The 25409-nt window shown below is 46.7% G+C and overlaps 1 protein-coding gene across 1 annotated transcript in view; it reads left to right on the top strand.

Moving 5' to 3' along the window:
* The first annotated feature begins 2766 nt into the window (after positions 1–2766).
* ABHD5 (abhydrolase domain containing 5, lysophosphatidic acid acyltransferase) overlaps positions 2767–25409 on the top strand; it is a 183343-nt gene continuing 160700 nt past the window's right edge. Inside the window, exon 1 of the mRNA XM_085630598.1 lies at positions 2767–2897. The gene's annotated coding sequence lies outside the window, so the exon portion shown is untranslated. The remainder of the gene's footprint in view (positions 2898–25409) is intronic.

Raw genomic sequence — 25409 nt, 5'->3', positions numbered from 1 at the left:
TGTGTGGCAAACACTGGTGGGGCTCAGAGCATTCTGTTGCTGCCTTGATGCCTGTGTGTGTGAGCAGTTGGGCTGTGTGTGTGAAGTGCCTAAAGTTGCAAGAAAACATATGGTTATTTAAATCCTTAGATGCAGAATTAATGGAGCTGATGTTATCGAACTTAGAAGGATGAAAAGGGAATGAGCGCGGCATATGTTAACTTTGTAAGCGCAGAAAGCGTGCAGGGCAAACTTATTATTTTGGTTGTTTGAGACTCAGATCTGGGCAAAGCTGCAAGAAAACACGGAGGGAGGAGGGCGGGGAAGAGATAGGCGAGAGGCATGTGTGTGTGGCAAACACTGGTGGGGCTCAGAGCGTTCTGTTGCTGCCTTGCCTTGTATTTCTATGGTTCCTTAAACCCTTAGAGGCAATTATTTTATTTTTAACTAAAAGGATGGTAGTTAAATGGTGTTTACGGCAGGATGGTCGGTAAATGGTGGCTACGGAGAAGCTGCGTGCTGAAAGGCACAGAGAACACGGGCATGAAAGTGAAAGCGAGGATGAAAATGGAATGAGTGAGGCAGGATGTTAGTTAAATGGTGGTTACGGGGAAGCTGAGTGCTGAAAGGCAAAGAGAACACGGGCCAAAGCTGGAAGAAAACACGAGATGCATGTGTGTGTGGCAAACACTGGTGGAGCTCAGAGCATTCTGTTGCTGCCTTGATGCCTGTGTGTGTGAGCAGTGGGGCTGTGTGTGTGAAGTGCCTAAAGTTGCAAGAAAACATATGGTTATTTAAATCCATAGACGCAGAATTAATGGAGCTAATGTTATCGACCTTAGAAGGATGAAAAGGGAATGAGCGCGGTATATGTTAACTTTGTAAGCGCAGAAAGCGTACAGGGCAAACTTATTATTTTGGTTGTTTGAGACTCAGATGTGGGCAAAGCTGCAAGAAAACACGGAGGGGGGAGGGCGGGGAAGAGATAGGCGAGAGGCATGTGTGTGTGGCAAACACTGGTGGGGCTCAGAGCGTTCTGTTGCTGCCTTGCCTTGTATTTCTATGGTTCCTTAAACCCTTAGAGGCAATTCTTTTATTTTAACTAAAAGGATGGTAGTTAAATGGTGTTTATGGCAGGATGGTCGTTAAATGGTGTCTACGGAGAAGCTGCGTGCTGAAAGGCAAAGAGAACACGGGCATGAAAGTGAAAGCGAGGATGAAAATGGAATGAGTGTGGCAGGATGGTCGTTAAATGGTGGCTACGGAGAAGCTGTGTGCTGAAAGGCAAAGAGAACACAGGCATGAAAGTGAAAGCGAGGATGAAAATGGAATGTGTGGCAGGATGTTAGTTAAATGGTGGTTACGGGGAAGCTGAGTGCTGAAAGGCAAAGAGAACACGGGCCAAAGCTGGAAGAAAACACGAGATGCATGTGTGTGTGGCAAACACTGGTGGGGCTCAGAGCATTCTGTTGCTGCCTTGATGCCTGTGTGTGTGAGCAGTGGGAATGTGTGTTTGAAGTGCCTAAAGTTGTAAGAAAACATATGGTTATTTAAATCCTTAGACGCAGAATTAATGGAGCTAATGTTATCGACCTTAGAAGGTTGAAAAGGGAATGAGCGCGGCATATGTTAACTTTGTAAGCGCAGAAAGCGTGCAGGGCAAACTTATTATTTTGGTTGTTTGAGACTCAGATCTGGGCAAAGCTGCTCGAAAACACGGAGGGGGAGGGCTGTGTGCTGAAAGGCAAAGAGAACACGGGCATGAAAGTGAAATCGATGGATGTCAATGCGTCCGTGAGACTAGCCCTGTGGTGGGGGAGGGACAGTTGTGAGAGGCGCCATGAGGAATCAATCTCTCGGCATGCTGTGGCGGGGGAGCGCATTCCAGGCGGGGGAGCGGACCCTTTGAAGTATGATGCCGAAGCTGTGGCTACACGTGCACGCGCCAGTGGGCTGAAGTGCTTCCCCAAACGGATTGCATGGCGGCACGATGCACGCGATTGTGCGCGTGCTCGCCATGCAATCCACTTTTGGGAGCACTTTGAAATGCCCCTCTTACTAGAGTCTCGCATAGCGATTGCGTATCTCCTGGAACTTGCGTGTTCAGTCATAAATCCCTTCTCTTCCAAAGACACTTCCAGAACTAATACATCCCTTTTCATGTCCCTCAAGGAAGTTCTTACAATCTTGTAAATGTGTAATCTATGCCTGTACAATCCTCATCTTAACGTGTTTGTTGTGTGACTGTCATCTATTGTTTTATTTTACTTTTTCTTCTTTCTCGTTTGTAGCTGTAACGTGTAAATATGTAAAATTGTCCTCATGTAACGTACTTGGTTCTATTGTGAAGCGCTCAGAAACCTTTGGGTAAAGACCGCGCTTTATAAAAATGCATTAAATAAATAAATAAAACGCAAGCCTAACAGCGGTGAGCGGAAACCCGCCCTCCCTCCCTTTAGGTGACCCTTCCCGACTGCTTATGACCCGCGCCCCTACAGCGGAGCGTTCGGTCCGGTATGAGAGATGCTGTCCCCGGCATCGTGTGTCAGACAGCCCTAGTCTCCACGAGCTCTAATGTACCACTCTCTCTAGAGACTCTGCGCAGCCTCCACCGGCTGGGGGCCTAAGACGACTGAGGCTATCTCTTCCTGTGTAACATCGGCGGAGAGTAGTGATCACAATTCACAACCGGTACCAGTTTGACGTCATTTCCTGAACAGTGTTTTGGTTTTGTAACCAATTGAGGTGTCATGGGGCGGTGCATAAGCGAGGTCCCGCCCAGTACCGCCCGGCCTCTCAGGCGCTTTAAAGTAGCTTTCCCATTGGTTGTCGTTGCCTTCAGTTTTTGAAGTACTTTTAGGATCGAAAGCAGTGAAGAGTCTACCGGGACTGTAAGACCCTGATTTGAGAGACAGGAGGTAAGTCATATGCCAGGGTACCCCAGCCTATGTCCAGAGTGCTGGCGTGTATTTATGGGGGCAGTTGGCTGCTTTGATTCTAAGAAATAGAATAGTAATATGACCCAAGAGCTTATGATTCTGCTTTAGGGGCATTGGATTGCCTGCTCTTCATGTTTATTTTCATTGTCCATGTATCATAATCGTAGGCAGTGTTAATTTTATTCCTTATTCGAGAATTTGGACCATTCTTGTTTTCTTAGTGCGCCCACACACATCTCATCCTAGTGCCTTCTTTCTTTGTATTCCTTGATTGTTTTCTTTCATTCTTTCACCCATTCCCCTCACGCTTTCTTGTGCTTAGATCCCCACTCACAGCTTTATTTTCAATCTGTTGGTTCCTTTATATTACGTCCCTTATTGTGCCCTTTTAGTCTGTTTCAATCCCCTCATTATCCGTCACAAGCTCGGAGGTTCTGTTTTCTCTCTTTTCCTCCCAAAACATTGTCACTTTATAGCCACCACTCTAATGACGAGTCCCTCCTCCAAAGTACTCTCTGTTCATATCATTTTGGTGAGTGCTCACGACGTAAGGGATGGCAGAGCTCTGGTCCTAGGCTTTTAAGAAATAACCTAAAGCATCCTGGTTGCTATGTTCTTGATTACCAATAAAAAAAGAAATCTAGCCAAATCGTCAGAATACCGTGGTTTGAAAACATTGCCTCCATTGTCAATTTATTTACATGAAACCTTCCCCATCACCCCTACAATCTCTGGCCCTATGGAACACGTCCTATACATCCCATTCAAATAACAGGCTCCCTACGAACCTCTGCACCCCTGAGTATCTTGATGATAACCACCCCTCGACTGTCGGTTCCAATCCCAGGACGAACCTACACTGTATGTCTGAACTTTCACCGGACCTCACTTTCTGTAATGAAGAAACTGTTTTTCGAATCTCTTATGCTTTTACTGCTGTTTCTTCTAAGTGCACTTTTTGTTTGATTTTGAGACGGTGCTCTAAATAGGAAAGCTCAGATTTGATTTTTTGTGTTTCCACCCTATCTAACAGAAAGGAACTCCAGCATTTAAAAATCTGTTCACACTGAGGTCACTCAATCTGTGTCCTCTTCTTCTAAATCTCTTGCGTGTTGTCCCACGTTTTGGTGTTTCCCTCTCCATCCTCAGAGAGCTTCACAGGGGGCGTAGTAAGGTTTTCACATATTACTTCTCCCTCCTGTCACTAACCTCCTCTAACTCTTCCCCATGTTACTGTTCTCTCTCCTTTCACTTCCCATGTCCCCCTCTCCAATCACTGCTCATCTCTTCGTTACACAACATGGCTCTGTCACTGCCCAGCCTGCCATTGGCATTGCCCTAAATTCTGTAGTCATACACGGTCCACTCTCATCTGTCACTGCCCCACTACAGTATATAATCGCTTTTCTAGTGTCATTCTATTCCCTCCTGTCACTGCTTATCTTTCTCTCTTATAACCAGGGCCAATAGAATTATGCAATTATGTGGCTGCAGAGATTTTCGTATAATTATAGATTTGCCGCATTCGCCACATAATCCATCATCTGCTGCAGCTGCAGATTTTGACAAAAATGTTTTTGTTTCTAGCTCAAACTGTTCAAATTTACAAAACATGCAAAGACACGTGTTACTGCACAGTGGAAGGCCCATTGCAAAGCTGGACTGATCCCTTTCTATTGCTCTGTTGTGATATTTGGATGTTAAACTGGTACTAATGATGTACAACTATGCCCACTGTGTGTCACTAAGTTTAACAAGCATTGAAAATGCAATAGGTCTCGCCTGCGAACATACCATGGCTACGTGAGGTGAAATTAATTTTGGAAGATATGGGTCTCAGTCAACTCTGGGTTTCCCTGGGTTCTAATGTATTCCCCCCTAAACAAGATTTTAAAACACTTTATTGGGCATCTGTCAGACTTCTTTCTGTTGCACGGTCAGGTGCTGTTACCCTAACAGGTAGATTTCTGGTATTTAAAACAGATCCCTCTTTGGAAAACTATTGGGACATTATTACTAAGAGTCTGGACAAAAAATTATACCATCAGTTCAGAGTTGGGTCCCTACCCGTAAGGTCTTTCTCCAAGAACTGGTCTGGTTCTAATGAATTTTGTCCTTGGTGTAGTGACCACAAGGAGAGTGTGGGACACTTCTTTTTTGCATGCCCTGCCTATCATGCCCCTAGACATAGATGGATTAGGCCTATCTGTCAAAGGCTGAAATTGAGAAGGAGCTCAGAGGCTTTGTGGTATCTGCAAACTAATACCTCGGAGATTGTGGTAGTAGGTGTTGCAAAGTTCCTTGGGTGGGCTTGGGTTATTAGAGCCAGACATTCCCAGGTAGCCTGATTGTTTTGTTTTGTTTTTTATATAAGGGTTCCTCATATATCAAGCCTATAATATCTTGTTTAATGCTTTTTTAAATGTTGAATTGTATTGAATATAGGCGGGTTTTAATGTTTTTAGTGTAATGTAATGTATGTATATACTATTGTCCTTGTGTTGTACCGTCTTTTATGATATTAAGTCGAAATAAAGACATATGAAACCTGAAACCTGATTAAGTTAAAGCCATTTGCTTTGCTAATGGTACTGTATAGCAAAGCAAATGGCTTTAACTTAATGAAAGGCAAGACCTATTGCATTTCTAATGCTTGTTCTCTCAGGAGTAAGAGCAGCGCAGTGAATATGATTGGTGACAAGAGGGAAAACAAGTGCGCTAGTGTTTGAGACAATAAACAAATAATACACACTCAGAACAGGAGTACAGATTTATGGACCAATGTATGCATCAATTAAAGTCAGCATATGACTGCATTGATGTTTCAACTCCCAAAACATGTGATTTTCAAAGGGGTTTTCATCAGGGCAAATGAGATAGCAATCCCTCATTAAAAATGATTTGCTTGGCAACTGACGGCTCCTGGAAGCCCAGTGCGAACACTGAATTATCAATCATTAACGATCGCTATAGCGGATTCGGAAGGAACTCTCCCTGCTTCTATAGCATACGTGGCAAGAGACTTTCGTTGCTCCTGGTAATTTTCAGTGAGCTTACTACCTCATTTGTCCCAATGAAGACCAGGTTGGAAATCTCTTTCCGTTTTGTTATTATTGTATACCCAGGTTCCCAGGAATACCGGGTTGCCCCATTTGTTGCTTAGAATTCTAAAGGGACAAATATGCATCACCAAAAACAAATACAATTAGAACCTCCTTATTGAACCTCAAAATAAAAATACTTCACTCCTGCCCCACTTGAGATTCCTACATTTCAGACATAAAAATATATACTCTTTTTAATACTTGAAGGGCAAATGTTAATAAACAATCTCCCAAGTTTATCACAATAAATCCTGAGGGCAACTCTCATGAACAATGACAAAAATGTTTCTCTCATATCCTACTCGTGGAACTCCGAAGACAGTTTCCACAGCTGTTGTCCACCCTTTCCTCCTCATAGGTCTCAAAATGGACACCAAGAGTTTGTGACTGGTCTCTCAACATATGTAAATCCAGAGTAATCCCTGTGGTACTGCATACCCTGACGAATTTCAAAGTCCCTTTTTAGGGGGTAAAAATTAATTACATTATTTTACAGGACCTCAAATATTTCTTAGATCCTAGTTATAAAGCATCCCACACCATATCAAAGTGCTTTAATAACTTGATCTTAAAAAGATTGGCTGCGCTTTGTAAATATCAAATTTTTTGATTTGTTATGAGTGGCAAAGGAGCCCTCAAATGAAATGTGTAAATTCTTAATATGTCTTTTAAACGTTTTGATCCAAAAAGTATTTTCAAGCCTCAGAATCCACCTGTTTACAAAGAAGGTCTTTGTTCATTTTGGCTGTGATAATATTCTAGTGCAGAGGTCTTCAAACTTTTGGATGCCGAGACCCCCCTGTCAACATTTTGAGGCGTAAGGACCCCCTCTTGACAAAAATGTCTAAACCTGTTGACTAAATTGCGTGGGATGAAAATGTAAATAAGGTTATGTGATGCCGCGTATTTTGGAATAGCATTGCTTCATTATTTTGATATTTGTTACACACAGTAACGCTGAGGAAAGATTTCACCCAATCAGTACCCATTTATAACCAAAATACAGCAATTATCATCAGAAAGATTTCAAGTCAACGTTTGTGAAGGGCCTTCCACTCTGCAGCAATACGTGCTGCCACATTAGAAGCTCACCTGGCCCTGGTCGGGAGAAGCAGGGGTCCCTTAAAACCCTGGCGGTTTTGTGTAGAGTTAAGCCGTTTACCCATGCAGCTTTCCTCTCACCCCCTCCCTTCCATCCCTCTCTCCTCTCCTAACCCCGGATCCCTCTCTCACTTTGCAGGTCATTTTCTTTCACCCCTTTTTACAACTTCTGAACTCTCCCCATTCAACCTCTCACTTCACCTTTAATCACCTCTTGCCATTCTGTCCTTTCACTGCCCTCATCTCTAACAGTCTCTCACATATATCTCATGGCCTCTCTGGCCCTGTCACCTCCCGTGCCCCTCAGCACTTCTCATTCACCTCGTCTCTTCATTCAAATTTTTGTCTATTTGTATCTTACACCTCTCCAGTCCCCCCATTCCTCTTTCACATCTCCCCTTTGTTCTAACAGAAGCCCTCACCTTTGGATCACACTCACTTCTTGCGTGTCCACACTTCTCTTCGGCAATTCAAATTTCTCCTCATCCCTGACCTCTTCAATCAAATTCTCTCACTCCCTTGCTGTCCTCTCTCATTTTGGGTGCGGATGCAAGTTCAGAATGGGATGAATGAATGTATGATTACTGATGGGCTTGTTTGAGTGAGTTGCATATTGAGTAGTGAGGGGGACAGGTGAGTGAAGTGTCACATGAGTGCAGGATGAGTAGTGTACTCGTGTGACTGCAGTTTGAGGTATAGTGTGAGCAGGACAAGTGCATTTTGAGAGCAGAGTGATCACTGTGAGTGCAGGGTGAGCGGGTGAATGGTGCAAGTGCATGGTGATGAGTGTGAGTGCATTGTGATCACTGTGAGTGCAAGGTGAGTGGGTGAATGGTGCAAGTGCATGGTGATCAGTGTGAGTGCATTGTGATCACTGTGAGTGCAAGGTGAGCGTGACAATGAAGGGCGAGAATGAGGAATGAGTTGTCTGAATGCAGGGTGCATTCCCAGACCCATGAAGTAACTCAGCATGTTATTGACGGGGCGTAGACTTTAAGATCCAAGTTAAACTATTGCGGCATTAATCGGGGATCGAGGGTGAAGGAAATGAATAATGTGCTGATCCTGCAACAAACTTCCAGTCCTATGGTTAGGGTTGCCAGCAGATTATTTTGGTGGCCCAGTCGGTACAAAAAAAAACAGTCACCTAAAGCGGTATTTTCAGCGCTTATCTGTGCATACTTCCCAGGGCCAGCTTTAGTGCTGGTGGTGCCCTGTGCGACCATGTTTGTTGGTGCCCCCCACAATGACCACCCCCACCACGGATTCTCTCACTAGCACCCTTTAACAGTGACCAAGTCTCCATAACCCCACACTCTCAGATGCATTGAATTAGTTATATAGTGCCACTCATACCAGTGTAGGGTGTCCGAGCACTTTGCATCACACACACATTACACAGAGACAATCAATCATAAGTGTGTAAATCAGTGTATAGGAAATGTTACATAAGCCAAAGGACTAAAAGTATAGGAGTCACATGTCATCCATACTGGTAGGCAGTATAGTTAAGAGTGCTTGGTGTGGAGAAGCACAAACTCAGAGTCGAAAAAGAAACCGCATAGTTGGGAGTTTCCTTTAATAAGAATTGATTTCTAGCCAAATTAACCCTTTTTGCAACATTAATCAATGGCCTAATAATGTATTCTTTGTAGTGTGTATGCTGTTCTAGGATGAAAGTTAATAGCTCACTATTCTCTATTAGGACTTTAAGTTATAAATTGCAAGTAACAAAAGGATGTCTCTTTTGAAAGCAGTAACCTGCTGATCTCTTCACATCATATGCACTCTGTAATCTACTTGGTACACGTTCTTTGCAGCAGGCATATTAACCCTCTGCACTAACATCACCCAAGTCAAAACCTCAACTATACAACATTCTGATCTCTCTCCAGGAAGATAATTAATCACACAAGTTATCTTGACATTTATGTGAGGCCTGGCAATTGCCGGGGAAAGAAACGCTGCAGCAGGTGCTTCAAAAGCACAATAAACTTTCACACACGGCGCCCCCAGGAAGCCAACTTTGTATTCCTTTCCATGAAATGCTTTCTCACACTACGGCAGTGTATGTAAAATCCAAATGTATGGAATAGGCACAGTGGGGACCCAGGGGGTACTGGAACCAGCAAAAAAACCTAAGCCTCTGTAACCAGTTTACAAAGGCATGTTAAATGGTCTTTAAAGACCTGTGAAAAAACACGGGGGTGCCGGAGATAGGAATCCAGACACTGCCCAGCTGAGCCCCCAGCAGCTCAAGTTTCACTGCCGCAGCCCGGGCTGAGACACAGGACGGGGGAAGGGGGGGGGGGGGCTGAAGCCCTTGGGCCTGGGCAGAAGTGTGACTGGGAAGGCGCGACCCCCTTTGCATCACTCCACGGCCCCCCTGGGGGTCGCGCCCCACAGTTTGAAGACCCCTGTTCTAGTGAAACGTTCCAAGTGAAATAATACTGAAAGGCCATTATGCTATCAAAAAATACTTTGTGTAATCATAGCTGAGTTCCACCTTTTATGTTTCTGCTCGGGTTAAGCCCAGTCGCAGGGGAGCGGTACGCATATGATGGCCCTAGAATTGAGGTCAGAGATCTGCCTGTGTGTACAGAACACAATACCCCCCCAAACTAGAATAGGAGGAGGAAAAACAAAAAAACCCACCAATGTTGGCGATCAGAGGGAAGGATAATCTGTGCTGGTGTCCGGTCGCAATAGGGGAGCCAATGAACCATCCTGGGCTTTTCTAGAACTTGCGGTCTTAGGTGGTGCCAGGTATGGAGAGGACGGAGCAAAGGTCACATTAGTGCCACGCTTTATATGTTTGAACAGTGAGATTAAGGACTATACTTTCAATCGCTGATCAGCTATCCATCAACTTCTTATTATATTCCTTCCTTGAAGTGACACCCCTCCCCCCTCCTGGCTGCTTCCTTCTCATATGTTGCACACTCTTCGAGTTCACTCACTGCACACTTCCACAGTGGCGGTGGGGGGGGAGGGGTTGTCACGGAGGCCTGTGTACCTGCCATAAACCGCACTACTCTCACCTAGTGGGTACAGTGAGAAGGTGGGGTGTTTAGAAAAGGTTAGGACCTGTTTCTGTTATAACTGTCTGGGTGGGGGTGGAGGACAGAGTCAGACTCCAAAAGAATTAAACTGCAACGAATTCAGATCTGCCACGACGAAGCTGTGCCTGCGCATACTACTGTACATACAAGTTCAAGAAATAAGTGCGGTTTTGGGACTGACAGCGAGACGGGTTAGCACGCCACATTCAGCGGAATTTAATACACACTCAAGAAAACGCTGCACCCGAAGTTAGACGGATCCATGGGGTAGCGGGGGATGGGCGAGCGGACGTTGTCATTTCCTGACTGCTCTTTGCTCCAGACCTGGCTCTGCCGTAGGCTCACTTACCCAGCACTAACGCAAGCATACACCCTGAAAGAGGAGCACGAACCCCGCGCCACCCCTCTGCTCCTTCCATTCCGTTCTCAGGCCTTACCGCTGCCGGCTCATTACTTTAAAAACACACCCACTGACACTACGGTCCCAGAGTCCATCTCAGCTTTGTAAAGTTAGCAGGGACTGAGTGGTTCTAAAAGTCACGGGGCACCACTCTGCTTATGGTCTCTGATATTGCACGTCACAGAAAAAAAACACTGCTTATTAACAGAATCTACAGACACTAAATACTTTATTACACGCGCAAGATCTCAGGGACTACGTGTCCCAGAATGCACTTTCCACGCTTGTTCCAAACATCCAGGTAAATACAAGCATCAGAAAGCAAAGAACGACGCAGTTGGCATTTCGTACTCACGCTAGATCTGTGACTATGAGGTCTCTGGCAATGTATGGGTGTCATGTCAGCACACTTACAAGAGTTTCTCACAGGTCACCAAAGTGAAGAAAAAAGTGCACACCGCCTAATGAAGGACTGTGTGTACTGCCGCTGGTAAGAGATCCAATCTCGCAGGGCGTGGATAAAAGGAGACCGGGTTGCAACAAGCAGCGAGTGGCATGCCTACAGTGCAATCATTGCACTGGCTTTGGCATAATTCGTGACGCACAACGACGCGCACGAATGAAAAGGTAAGGCAGAGCTGGGACGAGGCTTTTGGAATCGTATCGATTCTAAAAAGCCTCGTATGACGAGGCAGCGCATGAGCGCATGCGCTGCCTACGTCAGGCTGAGACCTAAAAATGAAGTAATAATAGTACAAAATTTGCTGCATTATGCCGCATAATTTGGGTTTTCTTGCCACATAATTTGCTCAACCCTGCCACATAATTTGGCCCTCTCCTGCCGTCTAATTCAATTGGCTCTGCCTATAACTGCTCCTCTGCTTTCTGTTCTTGGTTGTCTCTCATGTCGTAGCCGTTCTGGCGCCTGTCGCAGTGCTCCTCCTTTCGTTGTCGCGTGTCACTGTTCTTATCTGTGTATTATCAGAACTTTTCTCTCCTGGGCAATAATTGTAAAACGCCTACTTCAAGAATGCACTTTACTTTCCAATTAACTGCTGTTTACGCAACACTAGAAAAAAAGTTTTGTACATGTGTAACCTTCAGAGGAAATGAACCATCAAAATCGTATGTGTGCCCAGCATATCTAGGCAAATCATAGCGCAATAATCACATATCTGTGAAAATGTTGAAATACAAATTCATGCATAAATGAATAATTATTTTCAAATTCGTCCAAAGACTTGGTATTGCTTCATTGTGAGCGATATTCAAAGCTGTGAAGAACATTTGAGAGTTGTGCAATTATTATTTTATTTTTTTATTTTCTGTAATCTTTGGGTCTAATTCACCAAAGGCAAAGGGGAACAGGAAGACATGTACTTCTAGCCTTGAAGCAAACATATGAAGTTTTTACATTGGGAGGATTCCTTGACAGCTATGCCAGTTGTAGTTTTATAGAAACAGTCATATATGTAACATATGTAGAAGTTTGTTTCTTTGTGCAGAAATATCATTTTCCTCTTCAAGGGCCCTTACTGCCCATTTAATATTATGTGTGTTTCCTCCTTGAAAATGTACTTCGTCGTGCCTTTTATGTTTAAGGACCACAAAGAACAGTGTTTGGTGGATGTTCACCCACTTTTACAAGTGAACCCATTCAGGAATTTGATTTGAATTATTATTTATAGAGCGCAAACGTTTGCCCCGCGACATCTTGGCGCTACTCATTACAGGTAACTGGAACCAGAATTACAGCAGAGGCTATTCCTGCCTGAAATGCCAAGTTTAAATGACTTTCTTGAACCTGTGGTGGGAGGTGATATAATGACTTGGAGAAGAGGGGCTTGGACCCGCCCCTCTTCTCCCCTCTTCCCCATTGGCTGGCCTCTTGAATGCTGGCCAGCCATTGGAGAAGAGGTTCGTCACTCCGAACAGGCCCCGTCCTTTTCGGATTCGGGGGCGTGTTTTTTGCAACTTTTCTAATTATCTCCTCCAGCCAATGGCAAGAGGAGAGAAAAGAAAAACACGCCCCCGAATTCGAAACCGCCGCTGCCTTTCTCCGAGGCATTTCTGCTTCGCCTCGGAGAAAGGCAGTGGTGTGCAAAGCCAGTGGTGTGCTTGTTAATGCTTGTTCTGTTTGTAGTTACGTTATTCAGCTTTCCTTTTTGAGGAGGGTGAGTTCATTCACCTCGAGAGGATACGTAACGCATTGCTTTAAGGCTGGGAGTTTAAATTGGGACTGGGTCACGGGGTCAGAGTTACATTGCTCTGAGTGGCCATAAAACGGATAGGTTCCAGGTGGGTGGGATTAGTTGTTGCTTGTTTAGACGAGAAAACACGCATTCACAGGAGTTGAAGGAGCTGATATTGTTGCCTACCGTCACTTTGAAGATAGGGGGTCAAAAAAAATGAACATGTAGGAAGTAATTCGCCGAGTGAATCGGCTTTCCAAGTAAGCCCCCGCCTGAGCCGCGGGAGTTCAGATTTCACTGAACCTGGTTACAGCCTGTCTCCGCCCTCATGTTTACATTTTCCCTGGCTTGCATTCGGCAGATTTCAAAGTCCTACCAGAGCTCGGCGCGGCCAGCAGCAGCTTCCCTCCGAGGGCGGCGGGGAGCGCACCAGTTAGTTCAGTCTCCTTCCCTCTTGGACCCTCGCGCCGGGCACGTCCATGCACATCTGCTTTCTGTTCAGTGTTTCCTGCAGGGGATGTCGGCAGACTGAGGAGGCCGTCGCGCACTGCCTTCGCTTCTCTGGGAAGGTAGGTGGCTTCCATGGTGGACTGAACACACCGGGGTAACGTGGGCGCAATGCAGCCACTAGGCGCTAGGTCTCACGGAAACTAGAAAAAAACATGCATCTTAATCTTGACACCAAGTTGCACGAATGTTTGACGCTCTATTTCTTGCACGTGTGCAAGTTAAATAGGCAGCCTCTGGTTTCCTAACAATGCGCTTTCCCGAACTTGGTGCTTGTAGCTGCGACGTAGCTGCCCGGTGGCATGAGCACAGGGGATAACGCTCGTAAGGGGTGGGGGGCGGAGGGGAGAAATGTCACAGCCTCGCGGGAAGGAGTGCAGCCCGGGGCTTGTCCGGAGCTGCCCGAGAGAAGCGTTTATTTGTAAAATAGGAAGGTAATCCGCCGCCTGAGCCAGTGCCATGGTGCCCACGGAAGGTGTGTTGGCTTGATTTTAACTTTACTTTTTTTTCGCCTGGTAGTTGTGCGGACCGGCCTTGGTTCTCTGGCTTGTTTACCTAGCTGGCTTTGGTTTGCTCTGTGTTTTCACATGTGGTGAATGGTCTGGAAAGGGGATAGCTGTGGGACGGGGAGTGCGGCTGAAAGAAAGAAATGCCTTTTTAGATCGCGGCTAGCGAAGGCTGTGCTTGCGCAGTCTCGCTCGCGAGATATAACAAGCATTTACAATGCAATGGTCTCGGCATTGGAAAAGTTAGAGCTATTGGCATTGCTCATGACATTATTTTTGTTTATGTTTTTGTTTTTAAAACATTTAAAGAAACAGCATTGTTATTTACAATGTCAATAGCTTAATCACTCTCAAATGCGAGACCTATTGCATTTGCACCCACACACAGAGCCACCTACACACACACTGATTAAGCTATTGACATTGTAAATAACAATGCCGTTTCTTTATATGTTTTAAAAACAAAAACATAAACAAAAATAATGTCATGAGCAATGCCAATAGCTCAAACTTTAACAATGCTGAGACCGTTGCATTGTAAATGCTTGTTAACTCCAGGGGCCTGCGGTTCCAGTTTTGAGCTGTACAAAGGACAATGCCTCTGTCACCCCAAGTGGCCAGTCTTTGAGTGGGGATTACCAAGTCTTTTACAGAACTGGAACGAAGGGTCCTTCCCGAAGGTACCATCTGAGCCTGTTTGAGGTACCCAGGCCCAAGGCTGTGGAGTGCCTTATAGGCTGTGCAGAGTCCCTTAAAGGCTATCTGCTTTCTTACAGGCAGCCAATGCAAACTATGGATGACTGAAGAGGCTGACGCATACAAGCCGCTGAGTTTTGCAAAATTTGCAATTTGTTCAAAGATTTTTTGGGGCAAATTTTGATCTAGCCCATTTCAGTAGTCTATTCTGGATAGCACTAGTGCAATAACAATTGTCTTTTGCATGCAAAGGGTATAAATTAGACAATTTTCTTCACCAAATGCAAGGAGAAGAAGGAGGCAGATATGACTTTGTTCACCTGCTCTTTGTCAGTCGGTCGTCGATCATGACCCTGAGATTTTTTTACCTTCTAGATCTGTTTCACTTTCGGAAGCGTACCTAGGTCCGCCGGCCACCACTTGGGGGACCAAAACGTCAGATTGTTGCCAAATAAGATGACTTCAGTCTTTGAGGAGTTACGTTTTGGACATTTTTGATCCATCACTCATGCAGCTGCTGAATGTTTTACTCACATCAGGGCCCTTATCCAATAGATAAATCACGATCTGGGTGTCGGCGTAAGACACCAATGACAGCCTGAATGATTTTTTTAATGTCGCTGGGGGGGAATGGTGTGACGTAGAGTCTGAACAATATTGGGCTCAATGCTTATAAGTGTTCTGAAGTTTCAGGTTATTAAAAAGTTTAGAGGCTCTGGGCATTTTCTGGGAACTGAACATTGTTGGAGAGCCCTGGTTAATTAATGGGCTATGAGGAACACGAAATAGATATCACTGCACTTTCGCAGATGTGAGCAGTATTTGAGGTAGTTGGTGATTTTCTGGGCTGTATGCAGGTATAGAAGGCTATTGGCAATTTGCCTTGTTTGGGAACACAAAGAACTTTCGTTCCTTCATTTGTTCCTTTATTTCCAGGCCGGAGTGCAACACAGATGGAGTTAAATCTCAGTCCTTATATACATACATTTGATGTTTTGTTTTAGTCTTCCGGGAGCTCCTTTTTTTTGTCATTTTATGCAAAAGTATCCTAGACCATCACCAATCTGGCTTTCGGAGCAGACACAGCACTGAATCGGCTCTCATTCATGTTTTCGATGACATTCTAAAAATGCTCGACCACAGTGAATCCTGCCTCCTGATCCTCCTTGACCTTTCCTCTGCATTTGACACTGTAAATTACGACAACCTACTATCAGTTCTGGAACACAGGATTGGCCTCTCTGGTCTGGTGCTGCAATGGTTCTCGTCCTTCCTCCACCACAGATCCCAAAGAATAAAGGTGAACCACTCCCTATCCCAGCCCACACCTGTATCCATGGGTGTCCCACAAGGGTCCGCCTTATCCCCCATACTATTGAACCTATTCTTGGAACCACTTGCAAATGCACTGAACTCTGTGAACATTCTCTTCCACATGTAAGCAGATGACACACAACTTTACCTGAAAATCTCCTCCCCTGACAATCTCAAATTACTCACCACTACCCTCACGAACACTCAAAAGAGGCTAACGGAGAACCACCTCCTACTCAACATTTCCAGAACCGAATTGTTGCTCATTTCTCCTCCGAGTCATACCCCAAAGGTAGACCTCTGGATGAACCATCTCACTGCTTTAAACTGCGCCCGTCATCATTGATTCAGCCAAATCGCTCAGAATCACCCTGGACAAACACTTACATTTGAAGAACCACATTAGTAAGGTTTGCAAGGGAGTGAATCACCAGATGAGACTACTCCGGAATCTCAAACCTTTCCTCCCACAAGCTGACTTCAAGAAGGTTGTTCAAGCGCTGGTTTTGCCGAGGCTAGACTATGGCAGTGCTGCACTATGTGGCCTCCCGAAATATACCTTGGCCCCACTTAAGGCTGTATTGAATGCGGCGGCCAGACTGACCACATGCACAAAAAGATCTGCGCACTTTTCCCCTGTCCTAAAATCTCTAAATTGGCTGCCTTTTGAAGCAAGAATACAGCTAAAGATCTCCTGCCTGACTCACAAAGCTCTCCATCTCAAAACGTCCAAGTACCTGTGCCAAAAGCTAAAACTATCTGGAGGTGGTAGACCCTCAAGAAGTGCTAACACCTTCCTTCTGAAACTACAGATATTTCGAAAAAAGAGAACTTGTCAAAGAGCTTTCTCCGGCTCCGCTCCACGGATCTGGAACTCTCTCCCTCCTGAAATTCGCAGACTCACATCCACGTCTGCCTTCAAAATGGAAGTAAAACAATTCCTTATGTGCAAGTTCTTACCCTAATTGGGCTCCGACCATGCTTGAAGATACTGGACTTACACCCTCATCCATTGTACTGATGTATTATATCCCCTTACCTAGTCTTTTCTTCCCCTCCCAGTCCCGCTATTTTTTATTTTTTGTTCCCAACTATTGTGATGCTGTGTTGCACACTTTGTAACTGTTTTCTTAGATATGTATTTGACGCCTGCCTAACCGTGACCATCCGTAATTGTGAAGTGCTCTGATATCCCTCAGGATCATGTTCCCTCTATATAAAACTTTTAAAATAAAAAGTATAGTTTTATACATTTGGTAGTTTTTAATTTCTTATCCGCAAATGTAAATAACCATCATTCTCTTAGTAACAAAGTGCCTGAGCTTTTTCGTACCGACTGTGGCCTTAGTAGATTTATTCAAAATATTTTGTCTTTAATGGCCCGAATCTACACTTTTATAGACATCCGTTAAATGCATTTTTTAGTGATGACTGCATACCTTTATAGAAGTCTCAAAGATTACTACCTTTGTTTTCACAACCATTATTCATTTACCAGCTGTCAAGAATTCCTGTCATGCGAGGGGAGGAAAACGGTAACCAGCGAAAACGGACTACATCTCCCAGGATGCTTAGCGGTTGAGAGGTTATGTAAACAGGAGAGCTGTTACATAACTCAAGGAAAACACGCCCTTATGTAAACAGGAGAGCTGTTACATAACTCAAGGAAAACACGCCCTTATGTAAACAGGAGAGCTGTTACATAACTCAAGGAAAACACGCCCTTATGTAAACAGGAGAGCTGTTACATAACTCAAGGAAAACACGCCCTATAAAGGGAGGAACCGGGAGGTACAACGCTGTCGGATATTGTGTTTACACCGACGTACCTGCTTAGTGAAGAGCAGTGTTCCGGAGTGGTGCTCCAGTAAGGCAAGAACGGAGGTAGGTCGAGTCATTACTCCCTGGGCCGTGTCTTGCCCCATCGTCACCTGTGAAGGACCCGGAAGCTCTACCGGATAACCATTGAGCTTCGCTTTTTGACTCGGCTGAGTCAAAGCGCAGTGGCGCTTTTGCTGGTTGGAGTCGTGACTCCCAGCCCGACCAGAGATACAGGGACTGCCAGCTGTAACGCATACCAGGAGGTGTTTGCCGCGTTACAGACTCGGAAGTCCACGGGATCGATCGAGCGGCTGCTCTCGGTTCAGTCTTCTTTGCTTGTGATTGGGGTATCGGTGACGCATCACCAGGAGGTGACTCAGCGTCCCGGTGCAGTCTGAGGAAGAGGTTGAGCGGCTGCTCCCTTCAGGTAGAGACCCCGGCTGGGTGTTTCCCTGACTCCTCGATTCTCCCCAACACTCTTCGTGCCTCTCACAGCCTACCGATTGGCATTGTCGGCCATTTCATTTCTGCCCTCTGTTGGCATACGCCGGGATCGGCGTATATGCAGAGGACGGTTAGGACCATCCGTGCTGTGGGCTGGTAACGTACTTAGCCTGGAGGATTCCAGTGACTATAACCTTTGTTTATTCCTTGTATTGTTTTTGCCTTCATTAAAATAACTAAACCTTCACAAGTGGTTGCGTTCTCATTATCGTGTCTGTTAAACGATCCTGAGACGTTCAGGGCGTTACAAAATATCCGACCTTAATAACACTAACTGTCTCCCGGTCGATAACAGACATGGCAACACTTGATGATGTGCTGGCTGCTTTAGCGACCGTGCAAATTGAATTGGCTGCCTCCAGGCAAGAAACAGCCGATGTAAAAGCCAGACTGGATGCTATCCAATTGGACCCGCTCACGCCCAGCACCTCCCTCACGAACCAGACCCCTGCGGTAGTAGTGGAAATGCCGGTAGCCGTCCCCTTGGCAACACCAGAGAGGTACAGTGGGGATCCTAACACAGTGCAGGTATTCCTCACACAAGTGGCGCTACATTTATCGTGCAAACCAAGGGCGTTCCCCACGAGTCAGGCTCGTGTGGCTTTCCTTATATCCTATTTGGCTGGAAACGCGGCACAATGGGCCGTACCTCTGGTGAGCAGGGACGACCCCATCTTATGTGATTGGGGTGCTTTTCGCGAGGAATTCCTGAAGGTCTTCGACAGAAGGGCTGACTCGTACACGGCGGACCGTGAAATGCTTGACTTGAGACAGTGATCCAACGACCTGGTGCAGTATCTCAACGCGTTCCGAAGGCTGGTTGCGGAAACCAAGTGGCCTGTTGCTAAACAGACGGCGCTCTTCCATCACGGGCTGTGCGATGAGCTCAAGGACGCCGTGGCTCATATTGACCCACAACCCAAGACATGTGAGGGCCTTATCAACCTGGTATTACGGCTGGAACATAGGCTAAGTGAAAGAAAGGGGGATCATGGGAGAAAAGGAAAATCCCTTCCATCCTATGTGACAGTGGGAAGTCCTGAAACTTCCACCGCATCCAAGGGAGAACCCATGGACATCGGCGCAATACGAGCGAGTCTCACAGCCACGGAGAAAGAGTCACGCCGTAAACAAGGATTGTGCCTATATTGTGGCAAAAAAGGCCACTACGTACGTGAATGCCCTGCCAAACCGAAGACGTCACGTTATCGGGCCAACCGGTCGGTAACAGCCGTGGTGGACGTACCGGCGGAAAACTAGAGGACTCCCAGACCAAAGAAGGGGCATCTCGGAGTCACTCATCCATCCCTTCACTTTCCAACTCGGTCACTAAGGGACAACGACACCTGTTTCTCACGGTGCACGTGGGAGTGCATGACCAGTGGATACCCGTTGTGGCCATGGTGGATTCAGGGGCCACTGGCATGTTTATGGACCACAACGAGGCATGCAGGCTAGGGCTAGTGCTTCTTCCCAAAGCTGTACCCGAAGACGTCTATGCGGTAGACGGAAGGCGATTGATGACGGGGCCCATCGGGCAGCACACGGGGGTCCTTCCGATGAGATGTGGGAGGAACCATTTGGAACAAATCGATTTTAACATCATCCGAGCGCCCCAATATGGCGTCATATTGGGATTGCCGTGGCTACAGAAACACAACCCCTCTGTGGATTGGCCAACACATCGCATCGAACTGACGTCACCGTATTGCATCCAGCATTGTGGAATAAGAACGGAATCCCTTGACGCAGATGAGAGCGGGAGTCAGACGGTGGCTACAGCGGCAGAAAAAGATGTGGCTCTCCCCCAGGCTTATCACAGTTTTGAGGATGTATTTGATGAGGTGAAGGCGGAAGTGCTACCACCACATAGACAGTTTGACTGCCAGATCGACCTAGTGCCAGGGGCCAGCGTTCCCAGCGGCAGGCTGTATGCCCTGACGGAGCCTGAAAACGTGCATCTCCGGGGGTACCTGGATAAACTCCTCAAGCTAGGATTCATCCGCCCGTCTAAGTCTCCGGCCGCCTCGCCACTCTTCTTCATCCCGAAGGCTAATGGGGAGCTGAGAGCCTGTGTGGACTTTAGGGCATTGAATGCGATAACCGTAAAGAATCGGTACCCCTTGCCTCTCATCAGTGTACTTCTGGAACAGGTCAAGAAAGCTCGTATCTACACCAAGTTGGATTTGAAAGGGGCATGCCATCTGGTGCGCATGAGGGACGGAGACGAGTGGAAGACCGCCTTTAAGACCAGGTTCGGCCTTTTTGAGTACCTCGTCATGCCGTTCGGTCTGTACAACGCCCCGGCAGCCTTTCAGTACTTTTTGAATGAGGTATTCAGAGAGGAGTTGGATATCTACGTGGTCGTATATATCGACGACATCCTCATCTATTCGTCCAGTGTGGAGGAGCACGTACACCACGTCAAAGCTGTGCTCCAAAAGCTGAGGGAAAACATGCTGTTTTGTAAACTCAGCAAGTGTGACTTCCACGTCACATCCGTGGAATTCCTCGGAGTGATGCTGAGTCCAGAGGGACAGGAGATGGCAGAACGAAAGATCAAGGCGGTGAAAGAATGGCCGGTGCCCCAAAGCGTGAAGGACGTCCAAAGTTTCATTGGCTTCGCCAACTTTTACAGGCGGTTTATAGATGGATTTTCAGGATTGGTGGCCCCAATCACACAGCTACTGAGGAAGTCCAAGGAGTTTGTCTGGTCCCCTGAAGCAAACAAAGCCTTTGAGGCCCTGAAAAGCGCCTTTGGTAAGGCGCCGGTGTTGGCTCACCCCGATCCGGATCTCCCCTACGTGGTGGAAGCGGACGCATCGGATGTGGCGCTGGGGGCTATCTTGTCCCAACGCAACCACGACACAGGGGTGCTTCATCCCGTTGCGTACATGTCCCGCAAACTCAACGACGCCGAACGCAACTACCATATTGCGGAGAAGGAGCTTCTCGCAATCAAGGACGCCTTCACCGAATGGAGGCATTGGTTGATGGGGGCAAGACATGTGGTATCGGTGTACACGGACCATCGGAACCTACAGTTCATGACGGCCACAAGACACCTTTCTCCCAGACAGCTGCGGTGGATGATCTTCTTTGCGGGGTTCAACTTCCGCATCACATATCGGCCGGGGACGGAAAACCGGAAGGCGGACGCCCTGTCCCGTCAATCTGCAGTTAAGGAACCATTGCCTGCGACCGAGCATTCCATCATTTCCCCGAGGATGGTATTGGGGGTTATCCAACCGGATACTTTCCTGAGGGGAATAAAGAGAGGGATCAGGTCATTCGCATGGCGGAGGTGGCTCCTCAGTCACAGAGAATGGCAGCTGAAGGACGGGATACCCCTGAAGGGCAGGTGCCTATTGATACCCACGCCTAGGCTAAGGAAACAAGCATTCATCTGGGGCCATGACTCTCCATGCGCAGGTCATTTGGGCTTTGAAAAAACGGTGGCTAGCATGGGACGGCATTTCTGGTGGCCAACCATGAGAGTGGATGTCAGGAGGTGGGGACAGGAGTGTCCTACGTGTGCTACCATGAAGGCCGACCATGGCCGAACCCAAGGGCTCTTACATCCACTTCCGACCCCGGATAGACCATGGGATAGCATATCACTGGACTTCGTGGTGGGCCTACCGGTAGACCAGGGGATGACGGCAATACTGGTGGTGGTGGATTACTTGACGAAAATGGGGCACTTCATCCCCTGCAAGAGAGTCCCTACGGCCGGGGAATTGGCGTCACTACTCCTAAAGAATGTGGTACGACTGCATGGATTACCTGGGGTGATCGTGTCGGACCGGGGGTCGCAGTTTACTGCGCAATTCTGGAAGACTTGGTGCACTGCGCTGCATGTTAAGACCGCCCTGTCCACCAGCTACCACCCTCAAACGGACGGCCAAACCGAGCGCCTGAACCAAACGCTCAAACAGTATCTGCGATGTTTTGTGGACCAGGGCAGGGAAGAATGGGTCGACTTGCTATGGGTTGCAGAGATAGCCTATAACAACGCCACTCACAGCTCCACACAGGCATCTCCGTTCTATAGCAACTATGGCCAACATCCCAGGTTCTTGCCATTTCTACATCCGTTCAGAGAGGACAGGATTCCCGCCACAGCGGACAGGGTGGCACACATAAAAGACACGTTGATGCGCTCAAGGGCTGTCCTAATAGAGGCCAAGAGAAGATACAAGGCTGCGGCAGACAGGAAGAGAAGGCCCGGGCCACTGTACCGCACTGGAGACTACGTCTGGATATCCACAAGAAACATGAGGTTTCGAAAGAACAGTGTGTTCCATCCCAAGTACATGGGCCCCTATCGAATTACCAAGTGTATGGGTCCCGTGAACGTGAAGGTGTGCTTGCCCCAGTCATTGCGGATACACCCTGTCTTTCATGTATCATTGCTCAAACCAGCGCCCTCCAAGCCGTCTGGGACACCTAGGCCGGTATGCGTGGAGTCGTAGGTGGAGTATGAAGTGTCGGGCATACGGGCGTCCAAATGGCGCAGGGGGAAGCTGTGGTACCTGGTTGCATGGAAAGGCTATGGCCCGGAGGAGCAGTCATGGGAACCGGCTGAAGGGGTTCATGCTCCGCGCTTGGTCTCCTTGTTCCATCGGCGTTTTCCTGCCAGCGCTGGACCCGTGGGGAGCCGCTGAGAGGGAGAATGTACTGTCAAGAATTCCTGTCATGCGAGGGGAGGAAAACGGTAACCAGCGAAAACGGACTACATCTCCCAGGATGCTTAGCGGTTGAGAGGTTATGTAAACAGGAGAGCTGTTACATAACTCAAGGAAAACACGCCCTTATGTAAACAGGAGAGCTGTTACATAACTCAAGGAAAACACGCCCTTATGTAAACAGGAGAGCTGTTACGTAACTCAAGGAAAACACGCCCTTATGTAAACAGGAGAGCTGTTACATAACTCAAGGAAAACACGCCCTATAAAGGGAGGAACCGGGAGGTACAACGCTGTCGGATATTGTGTTTACACCGACGTACCTGCTTAGTGAAGAGCAGTGTTCCGGAGTGGTGCTCCAGTAAGGCAAGAACGGAGGTAGGTCGAGTCGTTACTCCCTGGGCCGTGTCTTGCCCCATCGTCACCTGTGAAGGACCCGGAAGCTCTACCGGATAACCATTGAGCTTCGCTTTTTGACTCGGCTGAGTCAAAGCGCAGTGGCGCTTTTGCTGGTTGGAGTCGTGACTCCCAGCCCGACCAGAGATACAGGGACTGCCAGCTGTAACGCACACCAGGAGGTGTTTGCCGCGTTACAGACTCGGAAGTCCACGGGATCGATCGAGCGGCTGCTCTCGGTTCAGTCTTCTTTGCTTGTGATTGGGGTATCGGTGACGCATCACCAGGAGGTGACTCAGCGTCCCGGTGCAGTCTGAGGAAGAGGTTGAGCGGCTGCTCCCTTCAGGTAGAGACCCCGGCTGGGTGTTTCCCTGACTCCTCGATTCTCCCCAACACTCTTCGTGCCTCTCACAGCCTACCGATTGGCATTGTCGGCCATTTCGTTTCTGCCCTCTGTTGGCATACGCCGGGATCGGCGTATATGCAGAGGACGGTTAGGACCATCCGTGCTGTGGGCTGGTAACGTACTTAGCCTGGAGGATTCCAGTGACTATAACCTTTGTTTATTCCTTGTATTGTTTTTGCCTTCATTAAAATAACTAAACCTTCACAAGTGGTTGCGTTCTCATTATCGTGTCTGTTAAACGATCCTGAGACGTTCAGGGCGTTACACCAGCGATGTAATATTACTTTTTAAACTTAGTTTACCGACGTTCAAATATTCTGCTGATAGTATAAATTTATAAGTCAGACGTATTGGGATCCATGTATTTTGTAGGATTGGAATAAGTGGAAGCATATGAAATGACACTTTGTCCTTCTAAAATATAAGTTCTGAAGAAGTGCATGGGATGATTTTGTAAAAGATTTGCTCATTTGTTAATAATGTGAGCTGAGTAGATTAAAGGAAATAGTTCGCGGAAAAATATATATTATTTTTATTCCACAGGATCTTTCGATCCAATTCCCCCCAGCACCACATACATTCATGTGTTTTTTCTGTACATAGTTTTAGTTGTGCCTGGCTGTGATTTACAATGTTCTCATGCTGTGGAAGAACACTGTCTCAATAGTTAATTCTCTCTATGTAGTCTCTACTGGAGAGGAACAACATCTAGAAATCTAAAATTTGTTTTAAAATATCTTTGATATTTAAGCTTCTGCCTTCTACCTTGATTCATTAGTCTTTTTAGTTTTAATGAATAAAACAAAATATTACAGCCCTTGATGATCCCGCACAAAATGATTGTAGCTTCTCTGAAGAAATACTTCCTTAGTGGTGTGCAGTGGCGGGTCTTCCGCTATAGCAGTGGAGCATCACCCTCCATACCCCCCCCCCACCCCCCCACCAGCAGCCATAAACACAGAAGAATAAAATGATAGTAAACCATATTATCATATTTTTTTTTTTCTAGCCACTGAGTTTTGAGGTGGGGCGGAGTGAGGGGCAGGGACGAGAGCAAGTGTTTAGCATGGGTATCAGTGCGCATGATGTTTGGCCAGCCGTCTCAGGCCGGCCAAACCATCATGCGCACTGAGGCTGTCTTCAACCCGAGCTGTGTTGCCAGGTTGGAGACAGGAGGCACATGATTTCAGTCTAACTGGGGGTGCAAATTCATGGCGCTGAGGCCAATACTGATGCTGCTTTCATGCTGCCACGAGCAGCATGGGAGCAGCATCAGGACTGGCCAGTGGAGCCTGTGTCTGCGAAGCAGAGCAGCCTAGAAGAACGCGATGTGGCGATCTGATGATGCAGCAGGTAAATTGTCTTTTTTTGTTTATTTGTGTTGTACATCTCATATCGCTCCCTTCACCCGCCACTCTTTCGAGATACCAGCAGCCACTGGTGGTGTGTGTTGTGTGCAAGAAGAAATCAGAATCCATTGCACTTCATAGAATACCTGAAATCATGCAGAGACCACATGTCACATTGACATTTATTTATTTATTCACAAATATGTGGTTAAACCAAAATTTAGAATGAAAGACAAGTTTACATTGTGATCTCTTATTTAAGTGTATATTTTCTGTTTTGTTAGACTGGTGTTTTAAAGATCAGAGTTGGATTCTAGTGTTTTTTGGTTGGTTTGTTAATTTTTGGATTTCAAATTTATCCTAGCTCTAATGACATACATACTATTAAAAACATGTGAGGGGATATATCATCTCCTAATAATATAGTTTTTATAACCCATGCATA

Source organism: Triturus cristatus, chromosome 10, assembly GCF_964204655.1.
Source record: "Triturus cristatus chromosome 10, aTriCri1.1, whole genome shotgun sequence".
In the NCBI taxonomy this organism is placed as follows: domain Eukaryota; kingdom Metazoa; phylum Chordata; class Amphibia; order Caudata; family Salamandridae; genus Triturus; species Triturus cristatus.
The sequence above is the reverse complement of the archived record's forward strand: the minus strand, read 5'-3'. Positions and strand labels throughout refer to the sequence as shown.